The sequence below is a fragment of the Neomonachus schauinslandi genome, chromosome 3, assembly GCF_002201575.2.
Source record: "Neomonachus schauinslandi chromosome 3, ASM220157v2, whole genome shotgun sequence".
Classification (NCBI taxonomy): Eukaryota; Metazoa; Chordata; class Mammalia; order Carnivora; family Phocidae; genus Neomonachus; species Neomonachus schauinslandi.
This window is the reverse complement of record NC_058405.1, coordinates 79,833,327-79,853,458: the sequence shown is the minus strand read 5'-3', so window position 1 is coordinate 79,853,458 and position 20,132 is coordinate 79,833,327. Positions and strand designations below refer to the sequence as shown.

The following is a 20,132-nucleotide window of genomic DNA, read 5'->3' as shown; positions in this document are numbered from 1 at the left end:
ACTCCCCTCAGCACATTCGGGAACCCACTTCACGCGCTGCCCCGACCTCCCACTTTGCCTCGCTCCAGCCCCTGCCCGGGCTCGCCCCTCACGGGGGGCTTTAGGAACTGGACAGGGAGGGCGTTGGGGACATCGAGGCCCCGTCTCTCCTCGGGCAGGGTCATTGGGAGCGGCTCCAGGGGCCGGGGCGCCCAGGCCCGAGCTAGGGCAGGCGGCCACGGCCTCAGTCTCTCGGGCTGTATCGGGCCCTGGAGGGCCTCCCCGGGCCCCCAGGCACCGAGCCGGCGGCCGGTGCAGCGGACAGCGAAACTCGGGCCGCCTGACCCTGACGGACCCGGGGGTGGGGGCGGGGTGGGAGGCGGGGGTAAGGAGGGGAGGGGACGCTGCCGAGGGCCGAGCGCTGGCGGAGGGGGGAGTGGAACGGCGACGCCGGGGGTGTGGTCTGCGCCTGATGGACAGCCCTCCGGACCACCCCCTCCAGGGGGGTCCTGAAGGAAGGCAGATGTAGCCAATGGACGTGCCCGAAGCGCCCCGGCCCGCCCTCCCCGCCAGCCAATGAGGGTGAGGCGGGCGGGGCCTTCCCGGGCTCGGACGCGCCGCCGCCTCCTCCGCCTCCTCCTCCTCACCAGCGCTAAACCCGGGACTGGACCGAGTGGAGTTGTGCGTGTTGCCGAAGGGGGGTGGGCCGGGGGAGGGGAGGTTCGTTCCGCGGAGCTGCAGCCAGAACCGGGTGAGGCTTATCCCCGCTGTCTTTCCAGTCCAGGTCCGCCGATAGTGGGGGTGGCTGGGAGCAGCGCAGCCTCGGGAGGAGGAGGCGGAGGCGGAGGCGACTGGGGAGGCGGAGATGGGTGAGGGCAGCCTCCGGAGCCTCCCACCGACCCGGGATTAATACCCCGCGGCGCGGCCGCCGTCGCCGCTGCCGCGTCGGGGCCTCGGGGGCTGCTCCGGGCTCCGCTCATGTCACGGGCGTCTTCGCGTGCGGCCCGAAGGGCTGCGAGAGTGAGGGCGAGGCCGGGAGGGCTGGGTGAGGCGGACGCCAGAGGCGGGGGGTCGCTCGGGGAGCGGGGGCCGCCCGGGCCGGGAGGGTGGGAGGTCGCGGGGTATTTTTCCTTTCTTTCTTGCGGGGGGGGGGGGGGTTGGTGGTGGTGGAAAGGTGGGGGGAGGGGCGCCTCAGTTCGTTCTCGCGCTCTCGGGGCTGCGCTCCCACCGTCTCTGCGGTAGCCCGAGGTCCCCAAGTTTTTCGGGGCGAGGGTGCTGCCTCTTCCCCCACTCGGTCCCTTCCGTCGCTCTTCTCTTCCCTGGGCTGAGCTGCGCGGCTCTTGCTCCTCACGTATTGTTTGGCTGGGTCTCTAATGGCGGACGGGGAGGCAGCGCTGCCGGTCGCCGACTGCAAGGGGGGGGGGGGCCAAGTCTCGGGCCCAGGGCAACTGCTTGGGGCAAATATGGGAGATAGCAGCCAGGCGGTGACGTGAACCGCCCCTTACCTCCGAATTGGTACCGGGAGTGACGGGGATGACGCTGGGTGGGCAAATTTAGGAGGGAATACAATTCCCTTGCTGGCGTCGAGGCAACGTTTGCCCTTCCCCCCCCCTCCCGCCCCTTCCCAGTAGCAGGCTTAGTGCCCTCCAGCCTCCTCCCTCCAGATTTTGCCTTTCACGTGGGTTTTGGTCCCAGATATATGTTTTGCGTGGTTTTTCTCTACTTTACGTAGGAGGGGATTGTTGGTCGCGGGCTGGGGAGTAATAATAGAAGGGCCAAACCTCCTTGACCTCTTATTCCCTTCTCGGCTTCCTCCTGGTGGAAAGGGCTTGGTTCTCACACCTGGTTGGATGTTCTTGATCCATTTTTCATTTTTCATCTTACCCCAGGACCAGGAATCGCCTTCAACCCTATCTGGTGCATCTTTGGCAGAAAGTGAGGAAAACACCCCCATTGTGAGTCCTTCGCCCCTAATTTGTTGATCTTAGAGGACGTTGTCAGGTTGTAGAGGTTCAACCATGGGACTTATCTATTCCCGTTGTTTTGAGGGGGAGGAGCTTTCCCTTGGGTGGCAGCTGCCCCCGGGGTGAAGCCTGGGTAATGGCTGGTGAGGCAGCTGGGAGTGGGCGCTGCTGTTTCCACCGCTGCAGACATCTCTCCTGCTGCTGCAATACCAACCTCAGCAACCAGACGACGGGCTCCTGCAGCTGCTCACGTTACCCGGGAGGAGGGGTGGTGCAAAGGAGGGCATATTTCTGGTGCCCTCTAGAGTTCCAAAGTGGGAATTGAAGTTATTTCGTTTTAAATGCTATGCATGCAACCATCTCTAACACTTTTTCTTTCTTTACAATGGATAATTGATTGTAGGTTTTGGAAAAATAGAATCATTTAACTTTTTGTTTGTGTCTGATTTAAGACTCTTGGGGTTCAAGAGTTGGTAGATCTCTACATGACTTTGCTTAGGAAAGGGCATGAAGTCCACTCTTCTAGTGCTCTAGTTTATCCAACTAGGTAACTAGCTACTGTGCTGATTACACTACTCTACTGCTCCAGATAATCTCTTAGTCGTCCCATCTTCTGTGTTGATTAGTCTTCACTTGAGTCATTCTTGAATGTCACCTGAGTTATTGTTTAATGCTTGTAATTTGTTGGTTTTAAGGAACGGTCTTGTAATATGGTAGACCATAAAATAAACATAACCAGTCAAAATTTTTGTCAATTCAGATTAGTTACAAAGTATCAGTGAAGCTAGCACTCTGGACACAGTGTATTTCCTGAGCTCTGGACACATTGTATCTCACTGACAGTTGATATTGTAACTTGTAGCTCTTTGTCAGAGGTGAGTCATAAATATAGTAGCTTATGCTTAAATATTAAGTCCCAAATGGATCAAAAGATAGTTAACAGATGATGAATATTTGCTGAATACTGATCTGAAAGATGATGTGAGGATAGCAACTTGTATTTTAATACACAACATTCTAGGCACAATGCAAGGCACTTTTATGTATTATTTCCTTTAGTTTTAGCAAGTAGCCTGCAGAGTAATAAAAGTAGCACATGTTGAGCCCTTACTGTATGCCAGCACAATTCTAAGTTTTAAAAAAAATGTTTATTATGGAAACTTAAATTTATGAGTGAGGACAGTATGCTGAACCTTTGTGTACCTGTCATTTACATTCTATAATTATCAACACATATCCCAACTGATTTTTAATATGAATTAAGTAATAAATCCTCACAAAATGAGGTGTGGTAGTGTGATATTGTGAGAGACCAGTGATGCATGTACTGTTTTTATTTCTAATTTGTAGAGGAAGAAACAGAGGCATAGGGAGGTACCAGGAGGTAATAATAGTATTATTACTAATAATAGTACAAGCAGTGTCATCAAAGTGCCTGAGTGCAGCAACTATGCTGTCCAGTTTTAAAGTACATAATATACTGGCTTTACACATTTGGAAATTGGAACAGTGAAAAAGCCAAGGTTAGAATCTTCTCAGCTTATGTTATTTTCCTAGAGAACAGGTAAATAGATAGCAAATGTTTGAGTCTTACTGAGTACCTTTTTAAAAAATAATAGAATCACAGTTATCATTAGATTATTTTACTGCCTTATTCAAAAACTGTCTATTTGAGGGGCTGTGGGGTGGCTCAGTCAGTTAAGTATCTGCCTTCGGCTCAGGTCATGACCTAGGGTCTTGGGATTGAGCCCCACATTGGGCTCCCTGCTCAGCGGGGAGTCTGCTTCTCCCTCTGTCCTCCCTCCCCCCCCGCTGGTGCGCGTGCATGCACGCTCACGCGCGCTCTCTCTCTCTCAAAAATAAATAAAATCTTAAAAAAAAATGTCTATTTGTATCAGAAGTCATATATCCTTTTTCAATATGCCTGTGTTAAATCAGAGTCTATAATTGTTTCTTAAATACTGCAACTTGAATGAATATAACTTGTCTGATGAGTTTAAAGGCTCTTTTCAGGTAGTAAGTCATTGATATAATGGATCAAGGATCAGATCTTTCACATAGAGGGGCAATGCTTATTTTATCACCACATATTTTCCCAAAAGATTTGACTTTCTCAGATTTTTTTTTTTTGTTCTTAATTGTGATGTTGATGAGGGAAGGCTGGTAATTGGTTATATTTAATAGACATTTGGAGAGGAGTTCATACAAAATGTATAACCAGGACTGTCTGTAATGTCAACACATATATACTAATGAAAGCCATGGTTCTTTCTGATAACATCAAAATGTGGTCCTTGTTATGCTTAATGATTTAGCTCAGAATTTAAAATTCCTTTGCTTAAAAAGACTGACTAATGGTTCTTTAATGTGCCAGACAGTAAGATGAGGGTAACCTGATGATTTAATTGACCTTGACTAAGTAAGTTCTTTATTATACTTATTATTGCGCACTTAATGTGAGTTAGGTGCTTTTATGTGTACATACGAAGTGTTTCAGCAGTTAAAAATACTTTGTATATTTATGGCATCTTTCTTTAGTGCATCCTTAATAGTATGTATTCCTCTTCTCCTGCCTGTCGTTTTATAGATTTTTTAAAAATAGAGAGAGTGAGAGCGTGTGTGTGCATAAATGGGGGGTGGGGCAGAGGGAGAGGGAGAGAATCTCAAGCGGACTCTGAGCTAAGTGCAGAACCCCACTTGGGGCTTGATCGTACAACCCTGAGATTATGATCTGAGCCAAAATCTGAGTCCCACGCTTAACAGACTGAGCCACCCAGGTGCCCCCCTGCCTGTCCTTTTAAACACTTGGGGGAAAGATAAAGGGTGGTCTCTACTTTTCCATGTTACATAATCTCATGGGGCAGACTTTTGTACCTCATGTGGTGAGACAACCCTGAATTACTCAGATATCACATAGATGCTGATACAGGAATGTTTCAGGCTTTTGCATGGATATAGAGCTTGACGTATTGTCTTTGTACGGCAGTGGGGGTTTTTTTGTTTGTTTGTTTTTGAGAGGGAGAAGGATGGGGAGGGGCAAAGGGAGAGGGAGAGAGAGAATCTTAAGCAGGTTCCACTGTCAGTGGGAGCCTGATTGCAGAACTGGATCTCACAACCCCAAGATCATGATGCCAGCCGAAATCAAGAGTCCGACACTTGGGGTGCCTGGGTGGCTCAGTTTTAGGCATCTGCCTTTGGCTCAGGTCAAGATCCCGGGGCCCTGGGATCGAGCCCCGAGTCGGGCTCCCTGCTCAGCGGGAAGCCTGCTTCTCCCTCTCCCACTCCCCCTGCTTGTGTTCCCTCTCTCGATGTGTCCTTCTCTGTCAAATAAATAAATAAAATTAAAAAAAAAAAAAAAGAATCTGACACTTAACTGACTGAGCCACCCAGGCATTCCAGCAGTGTTCTTTTCTTTTTTTTTTTTTTTTAAGATTTTATTTATTTATTTGAGAGAGAGAGAGAATGAGAGAGAGCACATGAGAGGGGGGAGGGTCAGAGGGAGAAGCAGACTCCCTGCCGAGCAGGGAGCCTGACGTGGGACTCGATCCCGGGACTCCAGGACCATGACCCGAGCCGAAGGCAGTGGCTTAACCAACTGAGCCACCCAGGCGCCCAGCAGTGTTCTTTTCTTAAAGATCATTCTATTTTGCCCTTGTTTGACGTACAAAAGTGCATAAACCATGCATTTGAGACGAAGTGAGTCTTACAATCAGATGCTGTAGTATTATTGCGATGGAAAGAATATATATGAAATACTGGGAGCTCTATGTTGTCAAATGGTGTGGTATAATTAGAAATTTTATATTTTTTGTCTTTTAGGCATTAATATCTGTCTGCCCCATTAACAATATTAATGTATATATTATTATATTGAATAACATTTATTTTAAGAAGACTCTGGCATATTCAATTTGCATGTGTGTTTTTAGATGAACCCAAATGCAAGTGTTTTCTCCCACTGTATTCTCAAATATTATTTGTGTAGGGCATTTTAAGTTATTTTGACTCCATGCATTTTCCATTTTTTAATTTCAGTTGGTTAATTTTCTTCTATTCCTGTCAGAGAGTAGAACTGGGATTTTAGTCTTGAACAGGACTTTTGAACTATTCAAATGTAAAAGTTCTTATGCACAACTCTAATAATATGTAAGACCTATAAAGTTGTCAGCGAGAAAAATTGCTGTTGCATAAATCCATAATTTTTAACTATGGGACTCTGGGTAACAATTGGATTTTATTTTTTATTTTGGTTGTATACCAGCAAGAAAATTCTGTTTTACATAGAGTTGCAAATTTTTTTATCTGCAACCTCTTTTTTAAACAGGTTACTTTGGAATCTTAGGTTTCTGTTATTAAAATAAAAATGGGAAGGGAATTATAAGGACCAGGACCAAACACAAACTTGGTAACACGATAAATTGGTCATCTTAAATGTGTTAAAATTTGGACTGTGAGCATATCTGTTTTGTTGCATATTTTAAAATCTATTAATTTTTTGCATCAAGTGTTATATAACACTTTGGAACTGCAGAAAAAATTTTGTAAACCAATGGGAAAATCTATTGTGGAGTTTAAAAAGGATGTTTAGAGAGGTTTACAAAATCACTTGGTCACATGACTAGTTTGGGATTTGTTCTTTGTTCTATTTTATTTTATTTTATTTTTTTTTTAATTTTTTTTTATTTATTTATTCATGAGAGTCAGAGAGAGAGAGAGAGGCAGAGGCAGAGGGAGAAGCAGGCTCTCCGCCTAGCAGGGAGCCCGATGCGGGACTCGATCCCAGGACCCCGGGATCGTGACCTGAGCCGAAGGCAGACGCTTAACCATCTGAGCCACCTAGGCGCCCAGTTCTATTTTATTTTTAACTTAATAGTAGTACATTGAAAGTTAGAAGTAATAAAATTTAAGAAAAATTCATGGTCCTTAAATTGAAAGAAGTATATGACTGTTGGGGTTTTATTTTTATCGATTTGATTATCCTGTAAGTATTAATACTTAATATTACAAGAAATGATTTGAGAGTAAACTTTTGATATTAGGGTAAGTAGGTAGTGAATATTTAATAGGTCTGGTTTAAGAAAAAACTTCTGAATATTTGTTTCGTTATTACATGTTATCTAGTTTTTGTTTATCCTTGAAGAGTTACATTACTGTTACAGAATTTTAACCGTTCTCTTTAATATCGATAGACTGCCAAGCATCAGGTTTCTCCTACTTCTCCAGAGTGTTCTAGGTTTTTTTTTTTTTTTTCCTCTGTGTTCCTAGTGAATTTGAAGGTTGAATTTGTTATGTGAATTTAAAATTTAAAGGTTAAAAAAAATACACCTAAACTAATACAGTGTTATATGCCAATTACATCTTCATTAAAAAAAGTTTTAAAATATTTTATTCTTAAATTATTAAATATTTAGTATGGTTCTCATTTAAAATTAATATTAAATTCTAATTTAAGAGTAATTGTAATTTACTAGGAGTAGAATTAATTGTTGCAACCTCATTAAAAAATTGGGAAAGATGTTACAATTCTTAGAGTAAACTTCTTTCTAACTCTACATTTAGGTTGGATAAGAAAAATACTTAAATGGCGATTTTAAGTAAGATTGTGGTTCTTAGTTACAGATTTCAGAGAGAAGAAAGTTCACAAAATGTGACATACAATGAGACAAATTCTTTAGTTTTTTTACTTTATGGCAATGCCAATTGTAACCACATAGATAGATACATTATCTGGATTTATAGAGTTTGGAACTGAAATTATGTTTCTGTAACTTAAAGAGACTTTTTTTGTAATACCGGAACAGTTTTATAATAATCATTTCTAAGAGGCATGTCTTTTGACTAGAAAGTGTAGTATTTCTTGGACTATTGAGCCAGCTGGACCAGACTGAGGTAATCAGGGTAATCAGGGCCTGCAGAAATCATTTATTCAACAATTTATATATTGTAATGTTTATTATATATCAAGTAATCATAAAAAATGTGTTGTTAGTAGTTGGCCAGCACTTTTTTTTTTTTAAAGATTTTATTTATTTATTTGACAGAGGGAGACACAGCGAGAGAGGGAACACAAGCAGGGGGAGTGGGAGAGGGAGAAGCAGGCTTCCCGCTAAGCAGGGAGCCTGATGCAGGGCTTGATCCCAGGACCCTGGGATCATGACCTGAGCCGAAGGCAGATGCTTAACGACTGAGCCACCCAGGCGCCCCTGGCCAGCACTTTCTTTGGTTCAGTTTTGGAAGAGCATTTCATTTAGATTTCTAATGCTACACTCTAGGACCCTAATCTGGAATTTGTAAGATTTTGATTAGGACAGTAATGATCAGATTAGTGAATTTTGTTTCCAGTTCTGTAGAACTAAAGAAATACTAGAGTAGAAGTAAAAATTTAGTTGAAGTAAAATTTTTATTTTATCCTTTTATCCTGTCTCTATTTGTATTTTTTTCCTTCAAAACTTGTCGTATTTTAATTATTTCAGTTGAATTATTTCTGGCCCTAAGAAGGTATTTAAATTCTTACATGTTCATAGTTCTGTTTTTGAAGTTATGGAAATTTTCTTTTTGTTTTAATTTAGTTATATAAAATTATTACTGTAAGATTAAGCTAGTTTTGGGGTGCCTGGGTGGCTCAGTCGTTAAGCGTCTGCCTTCGGCTCAGGTCATGATCCCAGGGTCCTGGGATCGAGCCCCGCATCGGGCTCCCTGCTCCGCGGGAAGCCTGCTTCTCCCTCTCCCACTCCCCCTGCTTGTGTTCCCTCTCTCGCTGTGTCTCTGTCAAATAAATAAAAAAAAAAATCTTTAAAAAAAAAAAGATTAAGCTAGTTTTAACTTTACAATTTTATTAATTAATTAATTTATTTTTAGAGAGAGAGAGAGAGGGTGCGTATACTTTCGAGTAGGGAAGGGACAGAGGGAGAGGGAGAGAGAGAATCCCAAGTAGACCCCACACCCAGTGCAGAGCCGGACGGGGCTCCATCCCATAACCCTGAGATCATGACCCAAGCTGAAATCAAGAGTTGGACACTTTTTTTTTTTTAAGATTTTATTTATTTATTTGAGAGAGAGAGAGAGAGCGCGCATGCACATGAGCGGGGCGGGGGGGGGGGGGGTGAGCAGGGGGAAGGGCAGAAGGAGAGGGAGCAGCAGACTTGGGGCTTGATTCCAGGATACTGGGATCATGACCTGAGCCAAAGGCACACAGTTAACCGACTGAGCCACCCAGGCGCCCCTTAACTTTACAGCTTTAATTACTATGAATATTGTCTCACTTTGTGTTTTTATTTTTGTTTGACTCTCTTAATATTACATAGTTCTGTTTCTTAAATAAGTTTTAACTCCTGCTTAGTAAGTCATTTCATTCTATATTTGAACAGTTTTATGTTGCATATCAAAGAGAAGCTTCTTTTCTAGTTAGTCTTTGTCTTCCATGACCCAAACTCCTGATTTCTATTATTTTCTTTTCTTCATTTGTATATTACATTTTCCATCCTTACGTCATTGCTCAGCTGGTTTCATCCTATCTTCCTCCTGGACTTTAGTGTCCATTTGTTTTTCCCATTTCTAACTGCTTTTACATTTAGAAAAAAAAAAAAAAATACCACATAGTATCAGTACTTTTTTTGCTCTACTGGTATGAGGCATATCCAAATTTTAGTAAACTTTTGAATTCGCTGAGATCATGGAATGTGGGTGTGGTTCTAGTGGTATGTTGGTGCCTCACATGGAAGGAGAACTAGTGGGACTTAATTTGAGTTTTTTCTGCCTAAACAAGTTCTTTTTGTTACTTGATGTTGCTAGGGGATTTGCAGTGTGACATGAGTTTGGAGCCAGGGGGATTGGGGTTCAAATCCGCCCTTGCTTATGAGGGGACTTTTAGGATGATGAAAGTTTTCTTAAACTAGATTGTGATGATAACTGCATAAGTTTATAAATTTACAAAGAACTGTCAAACTTTTCACTTAAAATGAGTAAATTTAAAGATTTATTTATTTTAGAGAGAGAGAGAGACAGAAAGTGCACTACTGGAGGGAGGGGCAGAGGGAAAGGAAGAGAGAGAATCCCAAGCAGACTCCCTGTTGCAGGGCTCGATCTCAGGACCCTGAGATCATGACCCGAGTGAAATCAAGAGGTACTCGCCTAACTGACTCAGGGAACCCTAAAATAAGTAAATTTTTGTTGTATGAAAACTATGCCCCTCTAAAATTGTTAAAACCAATTTCGCTCTACCATTTATTTACCAGTTTGTGATCTTTAGTAAGTTATTTAACTTCTGAGCCTTAGTTTACTCATCTGACAAATGAGTATAATAATGCCTGCTTTTCTGTGATTGCAATGAGATAAAAATTAAAAATCATACAGAGTATGTGACTGGCCAATAGGTGCTCAGTTAATAGCTGCTAAGATTCTTAATCTGAACGGACCAAACATCATGAATTTTTTTGCCACCACTGGTAAAATAAACTCACTGTATGCTCATCTTGATAGTAGAGGGGAGGAATTCTTTATCTTCACTGATTTCTCTCTGCCTGCTCCTTTGTTAGTCTATAAGTATGCTAAAGTGCTCTATCCTTCAGAATCTCTGCAGAATCTTTCCACACCTCCTAACTGCTTCATTTTCCCCTTATTTTTCAAAAGAAAATTTCACTGATTTGTGCTCGCAACACTATACCAAATCTGTATTTTTGAGATTTCTAGTGATTTAATTGTCAAATCCTTAAGTGTTTCTTTTTTTGCTTTATTATCTAGCATTTGAAATTTAATATTCCTTGAAACTCTGATTTCTGGGACTGCAAACTTAATGTGGTCTTGTACTTCCATCTCCTTTACTTCCCCTCATTTGGCTCAAATGTTGAGACCTTTAAGAGTTCTTATGTCCTAAGGCACTCAGGTCTTTCTAGTTTTGTTTTGTACATTGACTGTAGTCCATTGTGTTCAGTAATAGGGAGTTATATTTACAAGGCGACTTTCATCCTATTCTTTATTCCAGTCTACAGCCAGATTAATTTTTCATAAAGCCCAGTCTGATCACATTGCTCACTTTGTAAAAATTTGAGAGATTCTTGTTGGCATGTGAAACAAAATAGGAACTAAGCTTTAAAACCCTTAAAAAGAAAAAATCAGTTAGGAAATGTGTTATATGTGATTTTTAATAGGTTCTCAGTGTTGATTTTGAAGAGATAATCATGTAAATGAATGAGTATAAACAATGAAGCATAATAGGTAATATATAGCCATTAGTAGTTACTTGCATGTCAGACCAGGACAGTTCTTAATATTTTGGTCATAAAAATAAAACATGCCCTTAAAATCTTAAAGTACTAAAAAAATGTGATATAGAAAATGGAAATTCCCCCCAATCCCATTTTATTTGAGATGTTTATGTTTTTAAATGTGTATTCCTGTAATTTTTTCCCTGCTATTCATACTAATATTTTGCATGTATATTATTATTACCAATAACTGACATTTTCTACACAAGTCTGACATTCTTGTAATTCCTTCCCTATCCTTATGTTGCAAAAATCTTCAGTTGATTAACGTTTGAATTCTAATGGTTGATGTATTAGAATAGTTCGTAAGTCTCAGTTCTTTGTGGTTGAGGGATAATGTGGTATAATGAAAAGTATGTCCACTTAGGGCACAAACTCTGGTTTTGCACCTATGGCAACAGTAGAACATAGGGAAGCTACCTGCTTACACAAAATAGTTTATTCATCTGCAAATTGGGGTAGTAACAATAATAATATATTTAAGGTAAATTTTAAGGTCGTTGTGATGAGCATACTACCAAGTATGTCTTTTATAAATGGTAGTTATTATTTTATTAGCGATGTGATAAAATTCAGAGACAAAAAGGTAGAACTCAAAGTCATGAAGGGGTTGAATAAAAGGTATAAACTAAAATAAGACTGTGCCTTTGCTTCAGAGTTTTACATATTTACTAGATAGTTTGAAAAAAAAAACATTGAATTGTAAATGATGGGTAGGATTGTCTATTTACTTTCTGTAATTGGTCTACCAAAGGGGAGGAAACACAGATTTTCTTTGGTGTACTCTATTTCTCTTTGTATTCCTTTCATTTTAAGACCAATCAATGAACATCTGAAGAACATATCTCTGGGCGAGGATGCTGGTAAAAATTGTCATGAGTTTCAGGGCGCCTGGGTGGCTCAGTTGGTTAAGCCTTGCCTCCGTCTCAGTTCATGATCCCTGCGACCTGGGCTCTAGCCCTGTGTTGGGCTCCAGCCCTGTGTTGGGCTCCCTGCTGAGTGGGGAGTCTGGTTTTTCCTCTCCCTCTGAAACCTCCCCCACCACTTGTGCTCTTGTGCTCTATCTTTCAGATGAATAAATGAAAAATCTTGTCTTGAAAAAAATTGTCATGAGATTTGAGTCTTCAAAAACAGAGGGAATAGATTTTTCTTTAGTAATAATCTGTATTGGACAAATAGATTCTTAGTACCTGAAGCCTTTTTGAATCTGTGATCTCATTTGCTTATTGATGCAGGTATTATTGTTTCATTAGGTTAGATGGGTCTTAATCATGGGACTTCTGAACTCGTGTAAACATAGTATATTCTTTTTGTAAAGCCCTTTATTCCATCATGTTAAAAAACTGGGTAAATTTGGTATCAGACAGTCATTATACTAGATCATAGATTTGGAATACCAAGTGTTTTAAGAATAAATGCATGTTTCCAAATTAACATACATGGTTGAAGTTTACTTGTTTTATTGTAGATTTTAAACCAGCTATGGAGAAGGAGGTGTGGGTTTATTTAGCTTTCTTGGTTAAGGGTTAAAAAGGGATAGGGCATGATAACCTTTTATTAGGGTCTAAGATTAAGCCGTGTTACTAATTATGTAGATTGAAAATGGAAGTAATAAAAAGTCATGACCAAAGACACAGGGCAGAGATTTTTATTGTTTTGTCTTTTGAGGACATTATTTTAATTTCCTGTTTTATAATGGGTAAACTGAAGCTCAAGGGTAAAATGTTTGTTTTTTGGACCACAGGAAGGGAGGGATAGATAGAGCTAGAATTCAGTTGTAGGGAGGTGATGGGGCGTAGCAGCAAAAAACCAAAGAACCGACAGAAGTTATTTGTTACCTCCCTTTATTAGAAAAAAATATTCAGTAATTATTCAGGCATTATGTTAACTACAGAGGATACAGTGATAGACAATAAACATAGGTCTCTGCCCTCATGGAACATACAGTCTAATGGGGGATACAGATTACAAGTAAACAAAATTACAGACTGGATAACTGCAGCTGAGGAAATGTGTGTGATGATGCGAGTATAATAAGGGAGAATTTATTTAGACCAGAGATGGGTTAATGAAGTGTTTGATGGGGAAGGCTCTTGAGAGAGCGACATTTATTTTTATTTTTATAAGTTTATATTGTAAATTCCAGTTAACATACAGTGCAATATTAGTTTTAGCTATATAATACAGTGATCCAACACTTCCATATACTACCCGGTGCTCATCACAAGTACACTCCTTAATCCCTATTACCTATTTTATTTTTTTAAAGATTTTATTTTTATTTATTTGACAGAGAGAGAGAGCACAAGCAGGGGGAGCCAGAAGGGGAGAAGCAGGCTCCCTGCTAAGCAGGGAGCTCGATGTGGGGCTCCATCCCAGCATCCTGGGATCATGACCTGAGCCAAAGCAGATGCTTAACTGACTGAGCCACCCAGGTCTCCCCCACCCCCTTACCTATTTAACCTATCCACTTTCTGGTAACCATCAATTTGTTCTCTATAGTTAAGAGTCTGTTTTTTGGCTTGCCTCTCTCTCTATTTTTTCCCTTTGTTGGTTTTGTTTCTTAAATTCCACATACAAGTGAAATCATATGGTATTTGTCGTTCTTTGACTGACTTATTTTGCTTAGCATAATACTCTCTAGCTCCATCCATGTCTTTGCACATGGCAAGATTTCATTCTTTTTTATGGCTGAGTAATACTACACACACACACACACACACACACACCATATCTTCTTTCTCCATTTGTCAATCAGTGCACACTTGGACTGTTTTCATAATTTGACTATTATAGATAATGTTGCTATAAACATCAGGGTGCATATATGCTTTTGAGTTAGTATTTTTGTATTCTTTGAGTAAATACCTAGTAGTGTGATTGCTGGATCGTAGGGTAGTTCCATTCTTTTTTCTTAAAGGTATTATTTTAGAGAGACAGAGAGTGCATGCATATGCGTGCATGAGCATGGGGAGGAGCAAAGGGAGAGGAAGAGGGAGATAATCTCTAGGAGACTCCGTGCTGAGTGAGGAGCTCAACATGGGGAGTGATCTCAGAATCTTGAGATCATGACCTGAACCTAAACCAAGAGGCAGACGCTTAACCTACTGAGCCACCCAGGCGCCCCAGGGTAGTTCCATTTTTCACTTTTTGAGGAAACTCCATACTGTTTTCCAGAGTGGCTGCACCACTTTGCATTCCCACGAACACTGCAAGAGGGTTCCCCTTTTTCCACATCCTGACTAATACCTGTTGTTTCTTGTGTTATTGATAGGCATTGTGTCAGGTGTAAAGTGATACCTCATTATAGTTTTGATTTGCATTTCCCTGATGATAAGTGATGTTGAGCATCTTTACATGTGTCTGTTGGCCATCTGTTTGTCTTTAAATGTCTGTTCATGTTTTCTGCCCATTTTTTAATTGGATTATTGGTTTTTTTTGGGTGTTGAGTTTTAAAAGTTCTTTATATATTTTGGATACTAATCCTTTATCAGATACATCATTTGTAAATATCTTCTCCCATTCCAAAGGTTGCCTTTTAGCTTTGTTGGTTGTTTTCTTCACTGTGCAGAAGCTTTTTATTTTGTTGTAGTCCCAGCATTTTATTTAATTTATTTTATTTCTTTTTAAGTAAGCCCTAAGCCCAACGTGGGGCTTGAACGCACGACTCCAAGATTAAGAGTTGTGTGCTCTACCAACTGAGTCAGCCAGGTGCCCCTTAATAGTTTATTTTTGATTTTGTTTCCCTTGCCTCTAAAGACGAGGGAGTGACATTTATACTGAGACTGGAAAGACGTTCAGAAGAGATTGTTTCAGACACCTTGGGACAAGGAGGGTTTTGGACTCTTCCACGAACTAAAAGACTTAGTTTAGCAGAAGCATCATGAGCAAAGCAGTGAAGAATAGTGCTGAAATTGAGCCTAGCTGTAGGCAGTGATCAAATCTGGCAGGAATCTTACAAGTCAGGGGGAAAATCTTAGGTTTTCTCCTAAGTACACTGGAAAGCCATGTAAGAAGTGATTGGTATAATCTGATTTAATTTTTTAAAGGATCTTTGGGTATTCTGGGAAATATGGTAGGTAATGTCAGTGATCCAGAAGCAAAATGGTGAATTTTTACAGCTAAAGGTATATCAGAAGAGATGGATCAAAGTGGACAATTTCAATATTTATTTTGGAAGTAGGATAGGACTTGGGGATGACATGGCTGTAAGTGAAGAAAGAAAAAACTAAGAATGACCTGAAGGTTTCTGGTATGAGAGCTAGACACATAACTTCCCTAAATGGCGGAATGGAGAATGTGTGGATATGAGAGTGAAAGAGCAAGTTAAAAGTACTAGATGTAGGAAGTAGGCAGTTCAGGATTTTGAAACATCTTGCTTGAGATAAATTAAGGAGACCAGGGTATTGGTAATATTTAAAAATAAGGGAATGGATGAGATCCACAATAAAAGTGAAAGTTACTTGAAAGTACCTTGCAGTTAAATTGTGGTCCTATGGGAAAGAAATTATTCCATATGCCTGGAAATTCTATGCCCTAGAGATAACCTGAATGAGTTGATTTGTTTATTAGATCAAAGGGATTTTTGTTTAGACTCTATCATAACCCTTGAATGGATTTTTAGTATATTAATGAAACAATTTTTATCAGTTTCTAAAGCCAGAGTAGCATCATTTTAGATATCTGATGAAGATATGTTAAAAAGAAACTTTTGTGACTAAATTGTAAGCATCATGAGGGCATTACCTATCTGTTAAGTCATCAGTCATTGGTTTCCTGGCCCCTTCCCTCACTTCCTCAGAGATTAGTGGTGGTATTATCAATTTAGTGTTGATTACTTCAAATTCTTTTCTGTGTACAAACTAACATGTACCCATGAGAATTATATAGTAATTTCATGTGTGCATTTTAAAATCATGTGTACTATACATATCTTTCTCCAACTTTTTTCACTTAGTGGTATGCCTTAGATATCTTTGAGTTGGTACATAAAGATCTACCTCTTTTAACTGTTGTGTGATATTTCATGTGATAGATTTAACATAGTTTAGACATTCTGTTGATGGACGTTTAGTCTTTTTGCAATGTTTTATTATAATGCTACACAGAATATATGTGTAGTAGTTTCTCTGGGTTCCTGCGTGTTTTTGCTAGGGGGAAGTTCTGAGAATAGGTGTGAGAATAGGAATTGCTGAGTCAGAGTATATGCGTATATGTTCTGATAGATAACTGTCAGATTGTCTTCAGCTGGACCACTATATTGATTGCATTTCCACTAGTTTCTCCACATTCTTGTGAACACTGGATATTATCAAATAGTTAAATTTTTGTCTACTTATTTTTTTTTTTTTAAAGAATTTATTGATTTTAGACAGCTCATGTGGGGCCGGGTGGCAGAGGGGGCGGGAGAGGAAGAGGGAAAGAATTTCAAGCAGATTCCCCTGCTGAGCACAGAGCCGGACTCAGGGCTTCATCTCACAACCCTGAGAACATGACCTGAGCCGAAACCAAGAGTCGGACGCTTAACTGATGGAGCCACCCAGGTGCCCCAAATTTTTGTCAGTTTGTGATCTTTCTAAAGTATGCATATCAATTCTCTGTTATATTTGTTACAAATATATATGTATATATAGTACATATAGTATATTTTTTCATTTTGTATATTTCTACACCTTATTGTGTTTCTTTGCTATGTAAACATTTTATAATGTAATGGGAAAGATACTTTTCACTATTGCAAGAGATAGGAATAACTATAATGAATATGCAAGGCTTTTATGAAGAAAGTTGTAAAATAATATAGGACATAGACTGGAAAGGTATGCATAAGTCTGGATGGGAAGGATTCAATAATGTCAAAGTGTTAATTTTTTTGTTTCCAACTTTCTAAATTCACTGAAGCCCTAATCAGATCCAAGTGTGTATGGATATGGTACCAAATTTAAAAGGTAAAAAGGGTAAACAGTGGGAAGGAAGATGTTCCTCTGTCCCTGACCCATCTACATAGTGCTCTTCCATACAGGCAAACCACTGTTGTCATTTTCTTAGAAAATGTTTTTTTTTTTTTTTTTTTAAAGATTTTATTTATTTATTTGAGACAGAGAGAATGAGAGAGAGAGAGAGCACATGAGAGGGGGGAGGGTCAGAGGGAGACGCAGGCTCCCTGCCGAGCAGGGAGCCCGATGCGGGACTCGATCCAGGGACTCCAGGATCATGACCTGAGCCGAAAGCAGTTGCTTAACCAACTGAGCCACCCAGGCGCCCGAAAATTTTTTTTAAAGATATTATTTATTTACTTGACAGAAAGAGAGCACAAGCAGGGGGAGTGGCAGGTAGAGGAAGAGGGAGAAGCAGGTTCCCTGATGAGCAGGGAGCCCAACGTGGGGCTGTATCCCAGGACCCTGGGATCATGACCTGAGCCAAAGGCAGACACTTAATTAACTGAATGAGCAACCCAGGCACCCCATTTTAGTGAAAATTTATCTAGAGATAGTCTATGCATGCCTGTGTGTATGTATGTGTGTGCTTCTCTCTGTGTGTATGGTCTTTGTTTATCCATTGTTCTGTACCTTGTTTGCACTTAATTTATATGAGAGGTTATTCCATATTAGTATGTAAGTACATTTAGAGCTGCCTTGTTTCCAGGACTGCAAAATATTTCATTGTGTCATCATCATCATTCAGTTTATCAGTGGTCTATTGAGAGAAATTTAAGGTGTTTCAGTCATTTTACTTTTCAATAAATATCCTGTTTTGTTCTTCAAAACGTGATGATATGTCTATAGGAAGGATGCCTAGAAGTGGAATTGCTTTGTTAAAGAAGTATTTTTTTGAGTTGCCCTCCATAGAAGTTGTACCAATTTACACTGCTTTATAGTATGAGACTCTTTCTGTATTATTAATCCTTTTTTTCTTAAGTTTTTATTTAAATTCTAGTTGGTTAATGCACAGTGTAATATTAGTTTCAGGTGTACAGTATGGTGACTCAGCACTACCATACAGCTCCTGGTGCTTATCACAAGTGTACTTAATTCACATCACCTATTTAACCCATCCCTCCCCTCTGGTAACCATCAGTTCTCTATAGTTAAGAGTCTGTTTCTTGGTTTGCCTCTTTTTTTTTTTTTAATTATTTTTAAAAATTTTTAAATTAAAAAAAAATTTTTTTTAGGTTTGCCTCTTTTTATTCTTTCCCTTTGTTCATTTGTTTTGTTTCTTAAATTCATATATGAGAGAAATCATACGGTATTTCTCTTTCTCTGACTTATTTCGCTTAGCATAATACACTATCTTCATCCACGTTGTTGTAAATGGCAAGATTTCATTCCTTTTCATGGCTGAGTGTGTGGATGTGTGCATGCATACATATATATACCACATCTTCTTTATCCATTCATCAGTTGATGGACATGGGCTGTTTCCATAATTTGGCTATTGTAGATAATGTTGCTATGTAAACATTGGGGTACACATATGCCTTTGAATTAGTATTTTTGTATTTGGGTAAATACCTAGTGCAATTGCTGGATTGTAGGGTAGTTCTATTTTTAACTTTTTGAGGAACCTTTTGATCTTTGTCAGTGTAAGCAAAAAGTGGTGTCCCTTTAGAATTTAAATTTACGTTTCTTCTAAATATTTCATATATTTAAGAGCCATTTGTATTTCTTTTCTAGTGAACTATGTTCTTTTTTTATTTGTCCTTTATTTTCTTTGGTTGTTGGTTTATCTTATTGACTATAAGACCTCTTTGTCTTGATTCCCCCCCCCCCCCCCTGTGTGTTGCAAATATTTTTTTCGTAGTTCATCATTGTGTTTATTTCTGGTATTTTTTCTCCCATATAGATGTCTGGTAAAATACACTAACGTAAAATTTTCTATTTTTTTTCTATTTTTAAGCGTACAGTTCATTGGCATTAAGTATATTCACAAATGTTTTTAAAAAATCACCATTATCTATCTCTAGAACTTTTTCATCATCCAAACAGGAAGTCTATATAGTATTAAACAATAGTGCCCAGTACCCCTTCCCCCCAGCTCCTCGTGACTTCTGTTCTACCTTTGTCTCTTATATTCTAGGTACCTCAAATAAGTAGAACCAGAAAATTTTTGCCCTTTTGTGTCTGAATTAGTTCACTTATCATAATGTTTTCAAGGTTTTCTATGTTGTAGCATGTATCAGACTTTTTAGGGATGAATAATAATCCATTGTATTTACATCTTGCTTGTCTCATTAATTTGTTGATAGACTTTTGGGCTGTTTCTCCCTTTTGACCATCGTAAATAATGCTGGTGTGAACATTGGTTCACAGGTATTCACATGAGTCCCATCTTTCATTTCTTTTTAGGTATATTCCAGGAAGTGGAATTGACTGATCACGTGTTAAATTTATGTATAACTTTTTGAGGAACCCCCAAACTGTTTTCCACAGTGGCTGTACCCCATTTTACATGGCTCTGAGCAGCAGTGCAGAAGTATGCAAATTTTTTCTTTCAGAAGTGTTCTAATTTTTGTACATTTTCACCTTCTTATTGTTTTTTTTTTAAATATTTTATTTGACAGAGCATAAGCAGTGGGGCAAAGGGTAGAAGAGAAGCAGGCTCCCTCTCAGCAGGGGCTCGATCCCAGGACTCTGGGATCATGACCTGAACTGAAGGCAGATGCTTAACTGACTGAGCCACCCAGGTGCCCACCTTGTTATTCTTTATAAAAAAAAAAAATCCATCCTAATTGCTGTGAAGTGGTTGTCATTTTGTTTTTTTTCCTTTTTAAAAAATTTTTAATTGTAAAAAACACATATCATGAAATTTACTATGATAAGCATTTTTAAGTGTATAGCTCAGTGTAGTGTTAAGTATATTCACGTTGTTGTGCAGCAAATCCCCCAGACTTTTTCATCATGAAAAACTGAAACTGTGTACCCATTAA

At 39.7% G+C, this 20,132-nt stretch overlaps 1 protein-coding gene across 2 annotated transcripts in view; it reads left to right on the top strand.

Moving 5' to 3' along the window:
* The first annotated feature begins 650 nt into the window (after nucleotides 1–650).
* ZMYM2 (zinc finger MYM-type containing 2) overlaps nucleotides 651–20,132 on the top strand; it is a 109,397-nt gene continuing 89,915 nt past the window's right edge. For both annotated transcript variants that reach the window (XM_021678323.1, XM_021678322.1), the window contains exons 1-2: nucleotides 651–730; nucleotides 1,869–1,934. The gene's annotated coding sequence lies outside the window, so the exon portion shown is untranslated. The remainder of the gene's footprint in view (nucleotides 731–1,868; nucleotides 1,935–20,132) is intronic.